Consider the following 16,889-nt stretch of genomic DNA (forward strand, 5'->3'; position numbering starts at 1 on the left):
CCATCAGGTAAATCCCTCAGACCACCCAGGCAGCTGGAATTCCTTTCCTTGACATGTCAGGTCCCAGGATGAATGTCTTCCTCCAAAGCCCAGCTGGCACAGTGACTGAGTCAGGTTGCTGTTTATTGGCTATCACTAGGTAAACCTCTGGTTGCATTCCTGGGAGGTGGGGGCCTCAGCACCAAGGTGCAGCCTGAGCACCAAGACGCCCTTTTTCCTGAGACAGGAAGCCACAGCTGCTGGGGGGGGGGGGGAGGGTTGGGCTCAGGGATCAGATCTGGGAACTTCTGAAGAGCCAAATCAAAAAGCTGGATCCAATCCTAGCCATGTGCGTGTGGGCCCTATTAGCATTTGGACACTTTATGGGCTTGAAATATTCTGGAAACACTTAGGAAGGAGCCAGAGGGGCAGAGTGCCCTCCCATCCTGTGTTCTGCACAGGAGGATGAAGCCGCTTGCCAGCCTCTACTCTAGGGTGGGAGTGGGGGAAGGTTATTTCACTCCGTAGCTCTTCCTGTTCACCACAGTCAGATTGCTCCATTCAGCATCTGGTTTCTCGAACACTGGGCTGTGCCGTTTTGATAAGTGAACAATTTCATCTGACACCCTAACATCTCTTCCTCTACAAAAAAAAAAGAAAAGTTTGAAAGAAACAAAAGTAACCACAGGCTGGGCTTAGGTGGTTCAACTTGTAGTACAACCTACTCAGGAGGCTGAGATTTGAGGATCAAGGTTCAAAGCCAGCCTGGAGAAGAGAAATCTGAGACATTTTTATCTCCAATTAACCACCAAAAAGACAGAAGTGGAGCTGTGGCTCAAGTGGTAGAGCGCTAGCCTTGAGCACAAAAGCTCAGGGATGCTGCTGGGGCCCTGAGTTCAGGCCCCAGGAAGATCACAAAAAAGAAGGGAAAAAATAACAACAACAATGGGAAAAAAAAAACACCAAAAGCTATTGAAATCTCCCAGCTATCTATCTCTAAATGCAACTCTTTTTTTATTCCCATAATTTTTTTGTAAAGAAATACACTTTCTTAGAGTTTCATTCGGTTAGTGGCACAGTTCTAAATACTCTATTCCCATAAATTTTTTAAAATTAAGGTTTTTATTGGTGTACCTTAGAGGTAGAGAGGGGATTTCACTGTGGCATTTCTTTTTGTGTGTGTGTGTGTTTTGTGTGTGTGTTGTTTTTTGCCAGTTGTGGGGCCTGAAGTCTGGGCTTGGGCGCTGTCCCTCAGCTCTTCAGCTCAAGGCCAGTGCTCTACCACTTGAGCCACAGTGCTACTTCTGGCTTTTTCTGCTTATGTGGTGCTGAAGAATCGATCCCAGGGCTTCATGCATGTAAGGCAAGCACTCTACCACTGAGCCACCTTCCAAGCCCCTCACTGTGGCATTTCTGTATATGCAAATAATGCACCTCCACCCTCTCCACTCTCCCTTCCCACTCCCCACATCAGCTCTCATCCATCTGTGTTGCTATAGAAACCAGACTCTTCTTACTCTTCTACACTCCACCATTTTTGTCTACTGAGGTTTTGCATAGAAAGTCACGGGGAAGACTTTTCCTCAGTTTCCTCCATAAAAAGACAGCTTTAACCCACACCGTGTTTGGTTTGGTCATTGACTGAGCCACACCTTCTTATCGCAAGTATTTCTGTGGTGCTGTGTCCTCTCTGCACAGGCTGGTTACCCCAGGACCTTCCCTACGCTCCCTCAGTCTTCCCTCCCCTCGGAGCCCCCTCTGCTGCTGTGTTGCTGTCCTCCCCAAGGGCCGGGTGCTGTGTTCAGTCCTGTGCTCTGGCCTGGCTGGACTTACTTTTCCCAGCTGGGCTGCCCTATATGACTCTAGGCATCCTGGGAAGGTGTTTTACAGGTACCATGTGATTGGAGTCCACCATCAGCGAACTTTCCACAAGGGAGATGAGCCCAGGTTATTTGGGTGGGCCTGATTCAATCCGTGGAAGGAGTCTTAGAGCAGATCCCAGGTTTCACAGAGAGGAAGCAGTTCTGCTTATGGAAAATAGAACTCTGGCCCTGGCTTCTGAGGGTGTGGGGGTGCTTATTCAGCCACAGCAACACATAACCAACTCCTTGACGTAAACCTCATAATACAAATCTCCTACCTTCCCTCCGCGTCTCTGGCTGAACGCCGACTGGCCCACCCCTCCAGCTGCCCTTCCCCTCCTCCTCTGCCTACGGCCCTATTTATAGAGCGCATCTCCTACAACTGCTGTGACCACCTTCCTGTCCCACCGAGCGCCGCCTCCATTAAATGCAGGTGCTCCATACATGATAGTGACAGACAGAGCACAGGGGACGCAGCCTTCCCCCATTGTCCCTCCAGCAGACATTTTGCAGGACAGCGCCGAAGGACAGCGGTGCTGACAGCACACCTGCCGCAGCCTCCACCTTATCCTTCCCAGGTAGAAACATGGCGGCAACCAGACAGCCACAGGCAGCTCCAGGATGTGAACCCTGGGCTAGCTGAGCCCAAAGGCCAAATCCCTTCTCCAGCACTGGACTGTATCTTGGTGCAGGGCACCTCCTGGAGAATAGCTGATTGATGGGCAGGCCCAGGGGTGGATCGCTGTCTCTTTCATCCCTGTGAGGAAGACACTCTGCACCAGTGGCTACTGGGCTGGCCACAGGACTGGTGAGTCGCTGGGGAGCCAGCAAGCGGACAGGGAAAGTGGCCGCCCCCAGGCAGCTGCCACGCACACAGTGTGGTTCTAACTTCCCGCTGGGCTCTGCTGGGTGCCAGAGATTCATGGGCGCGTGAGACTCCCGCCACTGGATGCCATCATGTCAGTCACCCTTGACTTGGGGCCAGAGACAAGTTTGGCAGGCGGGTTTTGTGTGTGTGTGTGTGTGTGTGTGTACACACACATGTGTGTTCTAGGACCTGGGTTCTGGTGAATCTCAGTCCACAGGCTGGTGTGTCCTGAGGTAAGCTCCTTCATGTATGTGCAGAAATGTGACAGACCAGGGCAGGTGCATGGAGATGTCCTAGCCAGATGTAAGGACAGCGTATAGCCGCGTAACTGGCACCGGTGGCTCATGGCTGTAATCCTAGGTACTCAGAGGCTGAGATTTGAGGACCGTGGTTCAAAGCCAGGCCAGCTAGGAAAGTTTGTGAGGCTCTTAACTTCACTTAACCACCAAAAAGCCAGAAATAAAGTTGTGGTTCAGTGGTAGAACACCAGAGCAAAAAAGCTCAGGGACAGTGTCCTGGCCCTAAGTTCAAACCACAGGACTGGCACCAAAAAAAAAAAAAGGAAAAGCAAAGGGAAAAGAACTTCATAAAGCTGCTTTTTCTGCCATTCTGCAGTCACCGTGCTATCACGTTGGGATCCTGGGAGGTCAGGGCTGACCATGGGTGAACAATATCATCATGGTGACTGGAATATGTTTAAGGAACAAGACAACACCCCGGGACAGCCCACTCACCCAACCCCCGGACACACCACTCACCTGACCCACTGGGAGGATACGTTGTTTGTGCTAGCCAGTGCTGTTAATAATACCAACTTCCCCAGAACCCTTCCCCAAACAGGGACTAAAATGCTGACCAACCAGGCCCAACTTGAGCAGGGCTCTTTAAGCAGTCAGCAGGACTCTGTACATCCCCTATTGTCTGTAAAACCCCAGGCAAAAGTCTGTACCCCCAAAATGGCTGAAGATGTACTGTCTCCCATGGCAAACCTTGCTATATAAGAACTCTTTTCTCTGGCCTTCACCTTGTGTCCGCTTGGCATGCGGGGGTGAGTGGGCAGTCCTGGCATGGGATTCCTGGAGTTTTGGCCTGAGGTAAAAAACTCCAGTTTCACAAATGACCCATGAGAAAGACTCACAGAATCCCAGCTCTGACAGGTGGGCAATCTTGGACATGAGGGCTTAGATTTTATCTTCTTCTTCTTCTTCTTTTTTGGTGTTGGTCCTGGGCTTGAACTCAAAGCCTGACAGCTGTCCTGCAACTTTTTTACTGGTTAATTGGAGAAAAGATTCTCACAGACTTTCCTGCCCTGGTCTGACTTTGAACCACATCCTCAGATCTCAGGCAGAGTAGCTAGGACTACAGTTGTGAACCATTGGTGCCTGGTGGGATTTTTTTCTTTTTTGCCTGTCCTGGGGTTTGAACTGAGGTCTGGAGCATTGTCTCTGAGCTTCTTTGTGCTCAAGGCTAGTACTCTACCACTTGAGCCCCATACCACTTCTGGCTTTTTCTAAGTAGTTTATTAGAGATAAGAGTCTCACAAACTTTCCTGTCTGGGCTGGCTTCAAACCACGATCCTCAGATCTCAGCCTCCTGAGTAGCTAGGATTCAGGCATGAGCCACCAGTGCCCAGCTGTGGTGTTCATAACTACAAGTCACCTAGCAACCTGCTGCTTTCTCTTCTCCATAAACGCTGCTCTTTCCATCCACTCTACCCTACACAGGTTTATAGGGAACCAGAGTGCTGATACTGTACAAGTAAATGTCACATCTGCCCTTTTCCCAAGCAGAAACCTAGGTCCGGATTAACCTAATGGAAGCCAGGGGTCCCAGAGGAACGGGCACTAGCTCAGTGTCCCATGCCACCCGCTTTGTTCCCAGGGACTCGGAGCCCCCTAGGCAGTGGGCACAGCCACACCAGCGCAGCCACACCAGCGCAGCCACACCAGCGCATGGCTGAGCTTCTCCTTGAGCCCACACCTCCAATCCTGCAGTTCTTTGTGTCACTCCAGAGCCGCCCCAGGGAGACCCCCCTCCCCCTCCCTGCAGAAGTGGACTGGGGTCCCCACAGGTGAGCACACCCCTTCTTCTTGTCCCTAGATGCCCCACATGTTGTGTTACACGCACTGGAGTCGCTTATAACAGGAAGAAATGGGGATCTTTTCCAAAGCCACATAAGAAAGGAAGGCTGCAGGTCCGGACAGGAGCGGCCCCTCTGAACGAGGCTCCCCAGGGCCCTGGGGCTGGGAAGGGAGCCACGGCGGGTGTGGCAGGAAGGGCTGTTTCTCTGCTGCCCCTTGAAGCCCCCTGAGGGCTGGGAGGTGATGCCAGCCCCGCCCTGGCAGTGTGAAAGGGCAGCTGGCCCCTGCCAAGGCTCCTCTACCAGGTGCAAATGGTGACCCTCATCCTGTCCTGCTGGGATTCCAACAGGAGGGGAAAAAGACACAAAATCAGAGTCTGGGCCTCAGAGAAGCAGTCCTGGGGTTGGGGAGTGGCTCCAGCCCCGCCCAGCGGGTGAGCGCGGGGAACAGAGGACACTGGGTTTGGAGCAGCTAGCTCTGGCGCTTGTCCCTCCTGCACCTCCTGTAATATCAGGAGTCTCAGGGCCTTGTGCCACGAAGCCTTAGGCCGGAAGGGACCCAGGCTTTTGCCCCTTTGCCACCTGGGAGTGGCCTTCTTGGAGCATTCATTCACTCATTCATACTTCCCCACGTGGTTGCGAGGCTCTGTGTGGGGTTAAGTGGCAGCTAAAGACTTGGCGGGCAGAAGGCAAGAAGAATGAGCACATAGAGCAGCGTCTAAGAGCCATCACGAATGTCACCTCCTCTTAGAAGCTGGGAGCTCATTGGCTTTTGTCTGGACTGCAAAGTAAAGCCACCAAAGGCATATTGTGTGCGGTCAGAGCCCTAGGGATTACTTGTGGCCTTTGGTAAATGCTTGACTTCTCTGGCCCTTCATTTTTGGGGGAGGAGGGGGGGGTGGAGATTTGAACTTAGGGCCTTGTACTTGCTAGTCAGTGGTCTGCTGCTAAACCATATTACCCTCCCCTTCTTCCTCCCCACCCCAGCCCTATTTGCTTTAAATTATTATTTTTTAGATAGAATCTTGCCGTTTCTGAGGCTGGCCTCAGATCAAGAGCCTTTTATCTCTGGCCATTTACATAGCTGGGATCACAGGTGTATGCTACTTTGTCTGGCTTATTGGTGGAGAAGAAGTCTCACTTTTTGCCCAGTCTGGCCTTAAACCTCAATCCTCTCAATCTATGCCTCCCAAGTAGCTGTCCTGATGGTCATTTCCTCATGACTGACATTCCTTCATTCCCCATGAGATGTATCGCAATTGATGATTCTGGAGACCTTTGTATAACCCCAGACCCCAAGAAAATGAAGCAGTGAGCTCCCTGTCCCAAGATTCAGTTGCGCAGGGGCAGTGCCTACTTGAGTTGCCAGGGAGGGATGGCTTCAGAATGTCTGGTCACAGAAGTGTTGGAAATCTTCACTGGGAACGGTTAATTTACACAGAGCCCCGTGATTCTCAGGCCTTTCCTTCCTCCCCACCGCCACTGACCTCATCCCTTCCTTCCCTTCTCTCTGTCCCAACATTGTCCTCCCCCTGAGCCTTCCGTGTGAGGCTGCGAGGCTGTGGCCTCCTCTACCTCACAGTCTCCCTCCCTTGAGTCTTATTTGTAGGAAGTGAAGGCTGGAGGAGCCAATGTTAGGAGACTCACGGCCCTGATTCTACCCCTGGCTCTGCCTTCTTGCAGGTATGTGGGGAAACAGAACTCTGCATTCCCACGTCTGTCACTAAGATGACTGGTCACCTGGCCCAGGGTTGGAAGACTGCAGCAGGCCCTGACCCCTGGGGTGCAGGCCATACGGGGTGGGGGGGCCACAGGTCAGGTAATCCCCACTTTCCAAGCTGTGGCTGGGAACTACTCTGCGTGCACCAACTTGCTCCCTTCCTCCTGCAGTTCACAATATCTGTAGTTAGAAAGAAAACCCTTCAGGAGCTCCTGCCCTCCCCATCCTGTGGCTGGATGTCCAGCAGTGTCAGGGCGAGCCAGGGATGCCAGGACCGGGCTCAGCCTGCCCCACCCTGCTCCCAAGCCCTCTGCAGTGCTGTGTCTACTTACTGGCAGCTCCCGAGCCTCCCGGAGCCTGGGAAGGGTATTAGTAGGTGATCAGTCAGTTGCATCTATTCATGTGTGTAGGCTTGAATTCAGGGCCTGTTGGCTCTTGCGAAGCTTTAGCACCGCCAGCACTCTACCACAGGAGCCACACCTCCACTTCCAGCAAGAACCTCTCACGTTTGTCTGACTGGGCTGGCTCTGAACTGTGGCCCTCCTGTCACAGCCTCTTGAGCAGCTAGATCACAGGCGTGAGCAATTGGTGTATGTAAGTGTGTGAGGGTTCTTTTAATAGAAGTTTGCACCTGGTGAGATGCCTGCTAGTCTAGCTCCAAAGATTTGCCCTTGATATCCTGTCCCGAGGAAGCCAAGGCAACCATGGTGTTTGCAGAGTTGGGAAGGGTAAGCTGCAGACTGAGGGAGGCAGGCAAGGCAGCTCCCATGTCTTGCCAGTGTAGGGTCAGGCACAAGGAGAGGGCAGGGCATTACCCATGTCTGCATCCTACAAATGCAATTTGGAGGCCACTGGGCAAAGCACCTCAAGAACCAACAAGCTGGGCCCTGGAAGGCTCATGCCTATAATTCTAGCTACTCAGTTGGCTAAGATCTGAGGATCATGGTTCAAAGCCAGCCGAGGTAGGAAAGTGCATGAGACTCTTATCTCCAATTAACTACCAGGAAATTGCAAGTGGCACTGTAGCTCAAAGTGGTAGAGTGCTAGCTTGAGCAAAGTAGCTCAGGGACAACATCCAAGCCCTGAGTGCTCAAGTGGTAGAGTGCCAGCCTTGAGTTTGAAAAAGCTGAGACAGAGACCAGGCCCTGAGTTCAAGCCCCACACCAAAAACAACAACAAAGACATCCCAAAACAGGGCCTTTTCCTTTTGTTTGTTTGTTTGTTTGCATGGTATTTCTGAGTAAAATCCCAGGCACAGGAGGTCTCCATGTGCAGGGGTACAATCAACAGGGAAAGAGGGCACAGCTGATGTCCAGGAACCGTCGCTAGAACTGGCTAAGCATAGGACTGTCTCTCTGTGCCGTGACTGCTGGGCAGGTGGGCAAAATGGCGCTTCCCAAAGCTGGCCCCCAAATAAGCCACCATGTCTGATTCCCTGTCAAGTTTGGAAGAAAATCTGGGCACTCGATCCTATCTACTGCATGATTTCCATGCAGAATTCCTCAAGGCAGCCCATCAAATTATGGCCTTTGGAGTTGTCTTTGAGCAAGGGCTTATGAGTGGCTTTGGGGCTGCCTTGAGTCTTTGTAGTGATTTCCACATTTTCTATATAAATAGAATATTTAAAGAAGTCCTGTGTTTTTTCTCTGTTTAAAACAAAATAGAAAAGACAAGGAAAGAATTATGGCTAGTTTATGTAAAGCGGATAATCAGCCAATTTGTGTTCAGAGGCAAGGCCTTGCTTACATGAAAACTGGTAAATAAGTGCACAGTCCTTTTCTCATTGGAAATGAAATGTTGAAAGCTTTTACAAACGGTTCTGTTAATGTTTTCCTGTTGCGCCTAGCCACTAATTCTGCACCATGCAGCTGGAGTCACTGAGCTTCTGCTAACTGGAAAACTGTGGAGCCCAGGGCGGGAGGGGCGGGGCGAAGCTGGGATGAAGAGACCACCATGGAGTAGCAAAGCCCGAGTGTGAACACAGGACTCAGCCTCTTGCTATAATCTGCTGTCCCAACAAAACAAGGGAGGGCGGGCGGACAGGCCAGAGGCCAGGATCTTGCCTGGCCTGGTCTTCATTTCCATGTCCATCCCTGTGGCTGCGTTAAGTCTCTGAGATCTTATTACTTTTTTCATCCTGTTTTCAGAGATGGCATCTCTTTCTGACCCCTTTCTCACCTGAGCATGGCCTTCTCCGGCTGTCACTCACAAAGGAAGCAGTCAGTGTCCGCTGTGGATTGGGTGTGGCTGACGCAGGTGATCCACAGGCTCACGTGCCACCACATCTGGCACATTGGTTGGAATGGGGTCTTGCTAACTGGATCCCTGAGACTGACCTTGAACCTCCGTCCTCCCAATCTTTAACTCGTGAGTAGCTGAGATTACAGGAGTGTGCCACCACATCCAGCCCAGCTTGATGCTTTTCTGCAACATCAAATACATCAGACCCCAACAGAGGTCATCTGTAGACAGGAGAAAGACCAGTTGCGATGTTGAATTCCTCCATTCCTCCCCACTGTAAGAAAACACCCGAGGCAGGTTGACTTCAAAGAGAAAAGAGCAGCTCATAGTGAAGGATGTTGGATGTTCAAACAGCAGGGAGCAGGCTGGACGCCCTGGGCGGGGTCATCATCTCATGGCAGATAACAGCGGCAGGAATACGTGTCAGAGGAGAGACCGAAGTGGCCAACAGGAGGCCTGGGGGCCTGGGGCTCACAACCCTCCTGAAGGCACACCCCCAGTGACACCAAGACCCTTCATGAGACCCCCGCCTCTTTCATGGGCCATGCTGGAGTTTGAATCCGCACACTGGCTGGGGAGGCAGTCTACCATGAGCCACACATCCCCCTGGTGCTTTTCACCACTTTAGTTTTGAGACGGGATTTTGTATTTTTGCCTGGGCTTGCCTTGGACCATGATCCTCCTATCTCCACCTCCTGGGATTACAGGTGTGCGTCGCTCTCCCCCACCTCTTAAATGCTCCCTCCATACCTCTTCCCCATACTGCCACCCTAGGCACCAAACCTCCAGCACATGAGCCTGTGGACCACCTGCGTCAGCCACACCCAAACCACAGCGGACCCTGAACGCTTCCTTTGTGAGTGACAGCCGGAGAAAGCCATGCTCAGGTGAGAAAGGGCTCAGAAAGAGCCATTGTCCCCCGAGTGGCCATTGTCCCCCGAGAAGTGGGAAAGCAGAGGCCCGAGTCACACAGCACGTAATCGGCTGAGGGTAACCCCGGGCCGTCCCACAACAGAACTGATTGGTCTTACTTTCTAAATAGTGACTAAATCGCCTACCTGTGAGCCCGGGCTGTGGGCTAGGTGAGATCAGGTATAAAGAACTGGACCAAAGATGGAAGGATCCCAGGCCTGAGTTGAATAGTGGGGATGGCGTAAGACATCCCACCCCCTTGTGTGGTTGAGACGATTGTGTCCAAGACAGGGGACCTTCGGCAAAAATCCCAAGGGCTAGAGGGTATCTTTTGGGGGAGCTGGTGGAGACCCCAACCAGGTAGCTCTCCATGATAGCCTCCACCAAGGCTGGAAACTGACCCCAGTTTTGGCTCTCAACCACCTGTCTGAGCAACACTCCATCAATCTCTGTCTGTCCACAGATGTAAATCTTCAGGGCAGATCAGCTCCCGACATTTCCTGAGTCCATGATGACTTACTGCTATTGATGCTCTCCTGCCTTCTAATTAGCCATTTGGGCCTTGTCTTACTATTACTTTATCTTACTATTACTATTACTTTATTACTTGTCTTACTATTACTATTACTTTATCTTACTATTACTTTTTTTTGGTCAAAAACTTGGGTTTTTGAATTGGATATTTAATTAATTTATTTGTAACCTTCATGACTTAATGTAAAAATTTGAAAGTAGGACTTCTCTGAAAATGGCTTTTGCTTCATTCCTTAAGTTTGTTAAGTAGTGTTATCACAATTGATCATTTGTCAAACATCTATAATTTCAGGCTTTTTTTTCCTGGGGCGTGTGAGGAACTTAGGTTCTTATACACTCTTGCTCAGTTTGCATGCTTGGCTGGCACTCTACCACTTGAGCATGCTTCTAGCCCAGCATTTTGCTATTTGGAAATAGAATCTTTCAGACTTTCCTGCCCTATCTGGCTTGGAATCACAATCCTCTGGACCTCAGCCCCTTGAGTAGCTAGGATTGCAGGTGTGAGCCCCTGGCACCTGGCCAGCTTTCAATCTTTGTCAAACACTAGAACCTAAATCCATCTATTAGCATCAAGAGTAGAAAAGTTCTCCTCATCCAGGTAAGATGAAAGCCTCTAGCACACTTTTTGCTTGCCTCTCCCTTTGCTTTCCTATTTTCCACTTTAGTTGAAATACAGGACATGTTAGTACCACACGGTTACTATATTATAAATTTATCTTTCCGGAGCAGCCTTTCTAAACGCTTATGAAATTTATATGCAAGTTCCAACCCACTTGTTGGCCGTGACCAGACTTTAACCAGTTCCATTGATCACAATAATTGTTTTCTCTAACACATCTTCTTCCTTCTTGAATTATTTGACCTAATCAATTACCCACTTGGCTGGAATGCTTAATCAAGCACACACACACACACACACACACACACACACACACACACACACACACACACACACACACACACACACACACACACACACACACGAAAAACAATTTCTCCCCTGGTTCTGAGTCTGAGTGTGTGGTGGCTGTTCTGGGATCCTCTCCAGTGCCTCACGTACTAGATGCCCAAGGCTTGCCTGTCCTGCAGCCCCCAGCCCCTCGGCTTGCTGCCTTTCTACTGAGCTGGTTCCTTTTCAAGTCCCGTGGCCACACCCAGAGGTTTAGGATAGGCCCGGATTATAGAAACCAGAAATGTTGGAGGATCTTGTCCTCTCGGTTCCATTCCGGTTTGTTTTTGACGTTTACTTTTTGTTGTTGTTGTAGAGGGGTATGCACGCCCCCATTCTCAGAGTATAAAAGAGAGCACAGTGATGTTTCTTAGCGCTGCCCGGCCCGCGCCACCCATAACCGCGGTCCCCAGCGTCCTTTCTTTGCAGGTGGGTCCTGTGTGTCCACGACTGCGTGGAAGGACACACACACACACAGAGCACCCTGAACACACATCCTCACTTCTTGGTGTGTAACAATCTGTGAACCCCTGTCATTTCTTGGAGGTGCTGGGGATGGAAACAGGATTCGCGCATGCTAGGCAAGCACTCTATCACTCCAACCTCATTCTAAAAACTGAGACATGCCAGGTGCTGGTGGCTCCCAGTTGTCATTTGAACTACTCAGGAGGCTGAGATCTGAGGTTCACAGTTCAAAGCCAGCCAGAGCAGGAAAGTCCATGAGACTCTTATCTCCAATTAACTAACCCAATAAAACTTAAAGTGGAGCTGTGACTCAAGTGGTAGAGTGTTGAGCAAAAGAAGCTCAGGAACAGTGCCCAGGCCCTGAGTTCAAGCCCCCAGACTGACAGGCATGCACAAAATCGAAGACATAATATTTGCCTATTTTTGTGGTACACATTATGATAATTCAATGCTATGCATGAAAATGAATGAACAATAGTTGAATCAGGGTAATGAAAATTTCCATCTCCACAGGCATCAGTTATTTCTGTGTGGTGGGATTTTGTTCTCTTCTAGCACTTGGAAACGCTAGAATTCTTCTAGGCAGCAGTGCCCTACTATGCTAAAGAAGATCTAGAAAGGTCTCCTCTCCAGCTGCAACGTTTTCCTGTCCCTCACGGAACATTGTTCTGTTACCTCACTTTCCACTGGCCTCACAGCATTCTAGAGTTGGACTGTCCCTTATGGTCCTTACCGATTCTAATTTTTGACAACTTCGGACTCTATGGTTATAGCAGAAGGCACTGAGAGTCATAAAGGAAAACCACCATCCTTGCTCAGGACGAGAGGGGTTGGATTCTATCCCTGCCTGGCTTCAGATGGGAGGAGGGGAAGAGAGGAAGGAGAAGGGAGCAGGACAGGGAGGAAGGGCAGAGGAGAGAGAGGAGAAGACGCACCCTCTTACAAGTCTTCTGCTCCTGTGTGACGTGAACCACCCAGTTCAGGCAAGGAGTCTCAGGAAGGTCCCAGCACACAGGGAAGAAAACTTAGGATGCAGGGTCACCCAAAGCCATGTGTGTTCCACTTTGCTGTGAGGTGTGATTATTCTTTTTCCCCTCAGAAGATAGCATCCTATTTTTCTAGCTTCTAGACCCTTCCAGGTCCCACTTCGATGGCAGTCAGAGGAACACTCACTCCTTCAGCTGAGGAGCTCCCCACCCCCACCCCTGCCAACCCCTGGAAAACCAGAGCTGCTGGGGGAGGAATCCCAACTTAGCATTTCGCCAGGATCAGAAGCCTTGAGTCTCCAGTTTGCAGAGACCAACGGAGCAGAGCTGGGCCCCATTCTAAGGAGCAGAAAACAGACCCGTTGTTCAGGCGGGTGTTTCCTGATGCAGGCTGACCAACGAGGCCACCCTTAGACTCTTGACCTGCACTGAGCCAATGCTGGGCTCCACCTTCTCAAGTTCTCCAGTTTTAGTAGGTTCTGGTCATGTGACTTGCGGGGCCCCTTTGAATTCTTAAAGCAATGTGCAGACCACCTGTGCTGGGGTCTTTTATTTTAAATAGCAGCTTTAGGTTCACAGCAAAACTGAAGGCAAGTGCAGACTTCCCATGTATACACCGGTGTCTGGCCTCTTCCCTGCCCAACCTCCTACCTTGCAGTAGATTTGATACCACTCAATCTAAGCAGGCTGGCCACCACTGACACCCAGAGTCGCGCCAGGGTCTGCTCCGGGCATTGAGCATCCTTTGGGGTTGGATAGATGCATGGCTACCCTCCATCCCCGGAGAGTAGTGCTCCCCGAGACCCCTGTGAGCTCCGCTCACAGATCCCCATCCCTCCAGACCCTCCCTGGGCACTGTGCATCTTCTCTGTCTTCTAGATCACCATTTGCAGGATCGCGTGTTCTGTATGCAGAATACTGTGTGCATCATATCATGTGTCTCCCTTCCAGGTTGCTCCTTCCATTAGTAACATGCTCTGTGTGCTTTGACTACCGTTCCATCCACACTCACTCCTTCATTCAATCTTTTAGCCATTCAGCCGGTACCTGGCTCACCTGCCACCCCTGCAGTGGGGGCAGTGCAGACACAGCCCTGTTTCCATTCAGAAGTCCACCGCACCTCTGCTTCCACTCCAAAACCCAGAGCCCCTGGCACTGGCCTCAGGGCTCTCCCTGACCGGAAGTTGCCCAGATGAGAGAGAAATAGACCCGCTGTCACCCTTCCATGCCATGACTCTGGGTGTCAGTGGCCAGCCAGTCATGGTGTTAGCATGCCCACACAACCCTTCGCGGGGTCCCCTCGGCCTGTGTCCGCCCCGTTAGGCCTCATTTGAAGTCCTCACCCTCACGGTGTAGGCTCAGCCAACCATCTGCACCTCCTCCTAAGAGTGCGACGCGCTCTCTAGAGACTGAGCTAAGGGGTTGTGAGGAGTTAGCCCACTCCTGACTCAGCTTCCCCATCTGTACTGGGGGGGAAGCTTCCAAACTATGAGTTGTGGGGGCTTTTGCAATGCATGAGGGTGAGGCCCAAAGTTCAGGCCAGGAGCTGCACGAGGCTCCGGGGTCCCTCTGGTGGGGGCAAGCGCACGCTCACTTAATCTCCAACTCCACCTGGGCTAGGGGAATGGGCAAATTCTCTTCCCAGCTCCAGGGCTCACAACCCCGGCGTCCTCCAGCCCCTGCTACCCGGCACAGAGGGCACTGGACGATGTTTCTCCAGGGCCGCTAGTGAGGGCCGTGCCAATGGCACCCTGGCCTCCCTCGGGGCAGGCGTAGGGGCGAGGCTGGCTGGGCACCTCTTCCTGTGGGTGACTCAGGGGCGCGATCCAGCCTGCCCAGAGGAGCAGGGCGCCCGCTGCCTGTCCAGTCCGTCCTGGCTCCCAGATCCAGCCCTGCTCCACACCTCTAGTAACGGCACTAGCTACATGCCTGGCACTTGGGGGGGGGTGGGAGACCCCCTCTAACGTGGCACAAAGAGGAGCTGCGGGGCCTTCTTTGTGACCCAGGACCTGGCACAAATACCTTGTCTGGTAATGTCACCCCTAGGGGTGAGTGGAGCTGGGACTCTAACCCAGGGCAGGACCCTCTACTGCCCTCCACCACGAAGTAGGAAAAAGTCAGGAGGGTCTCAAAGCTCGATTGGAATCAAGCCCATACTGGACTCAAACCCTGCTCCCCAGCGGAGCAGAGAACTTTGCCCAGGCTCAGAGAGGTCTCAGAGCGTGCCCCGTGTCACCCAGGATCCAGGGTGACCAGTGTGATGGGAAGTTGGGTCTGGAGACTGCATCCCAGGCCCGCCTGCCTCTGCTGGCGCCAACCAGAGACGCCCGGCCACCCCAGCTCCACACAACTCGGATCCCCAAGCGGCTCACTCCATCCTCGGTCGAGCAGAGGCCGACGCAGCTCCTACTTTCTCGCGGATCTACAGAAGGAAGGGAGCTTTCCCGGACTCCCCCGTACCACAGAACCCCAGCCACCTGAGTTCTCCCCAAGCTGGGACCGCCTGTCCTCAGGGCAGAGGCAGCGAGGGGGCTGGATCAGCCCCTGCCCGGCACCCACCTGGTCAGGAGTGTGTTGCCTGGTGCTTGGAGCTTCCGGGCTGGCTCCGTGTCCCCTCCAGCCGACTGCGGTCCCCACCCCTCAGAGGGGCCCAGGAGCCAAGCTGGGCTGGCAGTGGGAACGGCTCATCTTTCAAGGGCTGGGCTGTGATGTCACCGCCCTCCTCCAGGGCGCGTCCTCCGGCCCAGCTCTGCGCCTGCCCCTGCCTGGAGCCTGGCTGGCGTCACTTTCTGGAACCCCGGCTGCACGGTCCAGGCCCGGATGGCGACGGCTGTCCTGAGAAGGCCACCTGTCTTGGGGACACTGTTGGAGGTTGGGGGGGGACTCCCAAGAATGTCCTGTTGTGCAGGAGAGGCCGGGGTCAGCAAAAATATCCCCACAAAGTGGCCCCCAAGGGTCACGCGCTTACACGTGTCCTGTCTCCGGAGCATTGGTGGCTGGTCTTCAGTTCCTCCCCGCAGGGGGTTGTTTTGAATCTGAGTTTTAGGTGTAAACAGTGGACCTGCACGAGAGGGTGTGAGGAGGAGGAGGAGTGGCAGGCTTCGGAGGGGCAGGGGAGGTTCTGACAGAGTTTGTGTTGTGTTGTGTGCACTCCTGGGGCGGGGGGACAGGGAGGGGATGTGGCCATCTTTCTTGTTCTCTTGTGCCCTGGGTCTGGGTCTACACCTTCCACCCGCCCCCGAAGCACGGGCGTCTCTTTGGAAATATTTATATGTAGTTTTCCTCCATCTCCACACGGGTTTTTCTGGTTCTTCTGAAGATGTATTAACTCTCCCCATAGTTCTCCCAGGCAGGGAGCTGGAAATCGCTGCATAGCTTAGACTTCTCCTCCTCTTCTCTCTTCTTCTTCCTCCTCTACCTCCTCCTCCACCACCTCCTCCAAATCCTCTAAATCCTCCTCCCCCTCCTCCTCCTCCTCCTCCTCCTCCTCCTCACTCCTCCTCTTCCTTTTCTTCTTCCTTCTTCTTCTTTGGCAGAACTAGGGTATTTTTTTGTTTTAAAATTGTTATTATAAAGGTGATGTACAGAGGGGTTACAGTTACCTAAGTCAGGTGATGAGTGTATTTCTTTTTGAACAGTGTCACCATCTCTCTTGTTTTCTCCCAGTTTTTCCCCTCCCGTAAGAACGAGGGTTTGAACTCAGGTCCTCGTGCTTGCTAAGCATGTACTCTACTGCTCTACTGCTTGACCATGCCTCCAGCTCTTTTTGCTCTGGTTATTTTTTTTGGGGGGGGTCGGTCATGGGGCTTGAACTCTGGGCCTGAGCGCTGTCCCTCAGCTCTTCAGCTCAAGGCGAGCGCTTTACCACTTGAGCTACAGCGCCACTTCCGGTTTTCTGGTGGATTTTATTGGAGATAGGAGTCTCACGGTCTTTCCTGCCCGGGATGGCTTTGAACCGCGATCCTCAGATCTCAGCCTCCTGAGTAGCTAGGATTACAGGCGTGAGCCACCAGCGCCCGGCTGCTCTGGTTATTTTTGACATAAGGTCTTACGGTGTGCCTGGGCCAGCCTTGGACACGATCCTCCTATTTACTTCTGGGATGATGGCTGTGATCTACTATACTGAGGTTTTTCTGTTGAGCTGGGGGTCTTGTGAACTTGTTTTGTACAGGCTGGCGTTGAACCGGATCCCTGCCTCTTAAGTAACCATGATGACAGGCATGAGCCACCAGTGTTTGGTCCTTTTATTGTTTTGTTTTGTTTTAGAACTCTTTTTGAAAAGAGTAAGAGCAG

General features: G+C 52.1%; 1 protein-coding gene across 1 annotated transcript in view; it reads right to left on the reverse strand.

The window, feature by feature from the left end:
* Bdkrb2 (bradykinin receptor B2) overlaps window positions 1–15,307 on the reverse strand; it is a 22,785-nt gene extending 7,478 nt beyond the window's left edge. Inside the window, exon 1 of the mRNA XM_069997632.1 lies at window positions 15,156–15,307. The gene's annotated coding sequence lies outside the window, so the exon portion shown is untranslated. The remainder of the gene's footprint in view (window positions 1–15,155) is intronic.
* Between the last annotated feature and the right edge of the window lie 1,582 nt (window positions 15,308–16,889).

This window comes from Dipodomys merriami, unplaced genomic scaffold, assembly GCF_024711535.1.
Source record: "Dipodomys merriami isolate MVZ:Mamm:240054 unplaced genomic scaffold, mDipMer1.0.p SCAF_50, whole genome shotgun sequence".
In the NCBI taxonomy this organism is placed as follows: domain Eukaryota; kingdom Metazoa; phylum Chordata; class Mammalia; order Rodentia; family Heteromyidae; genus Dipodomys; species Dipodomys merriami.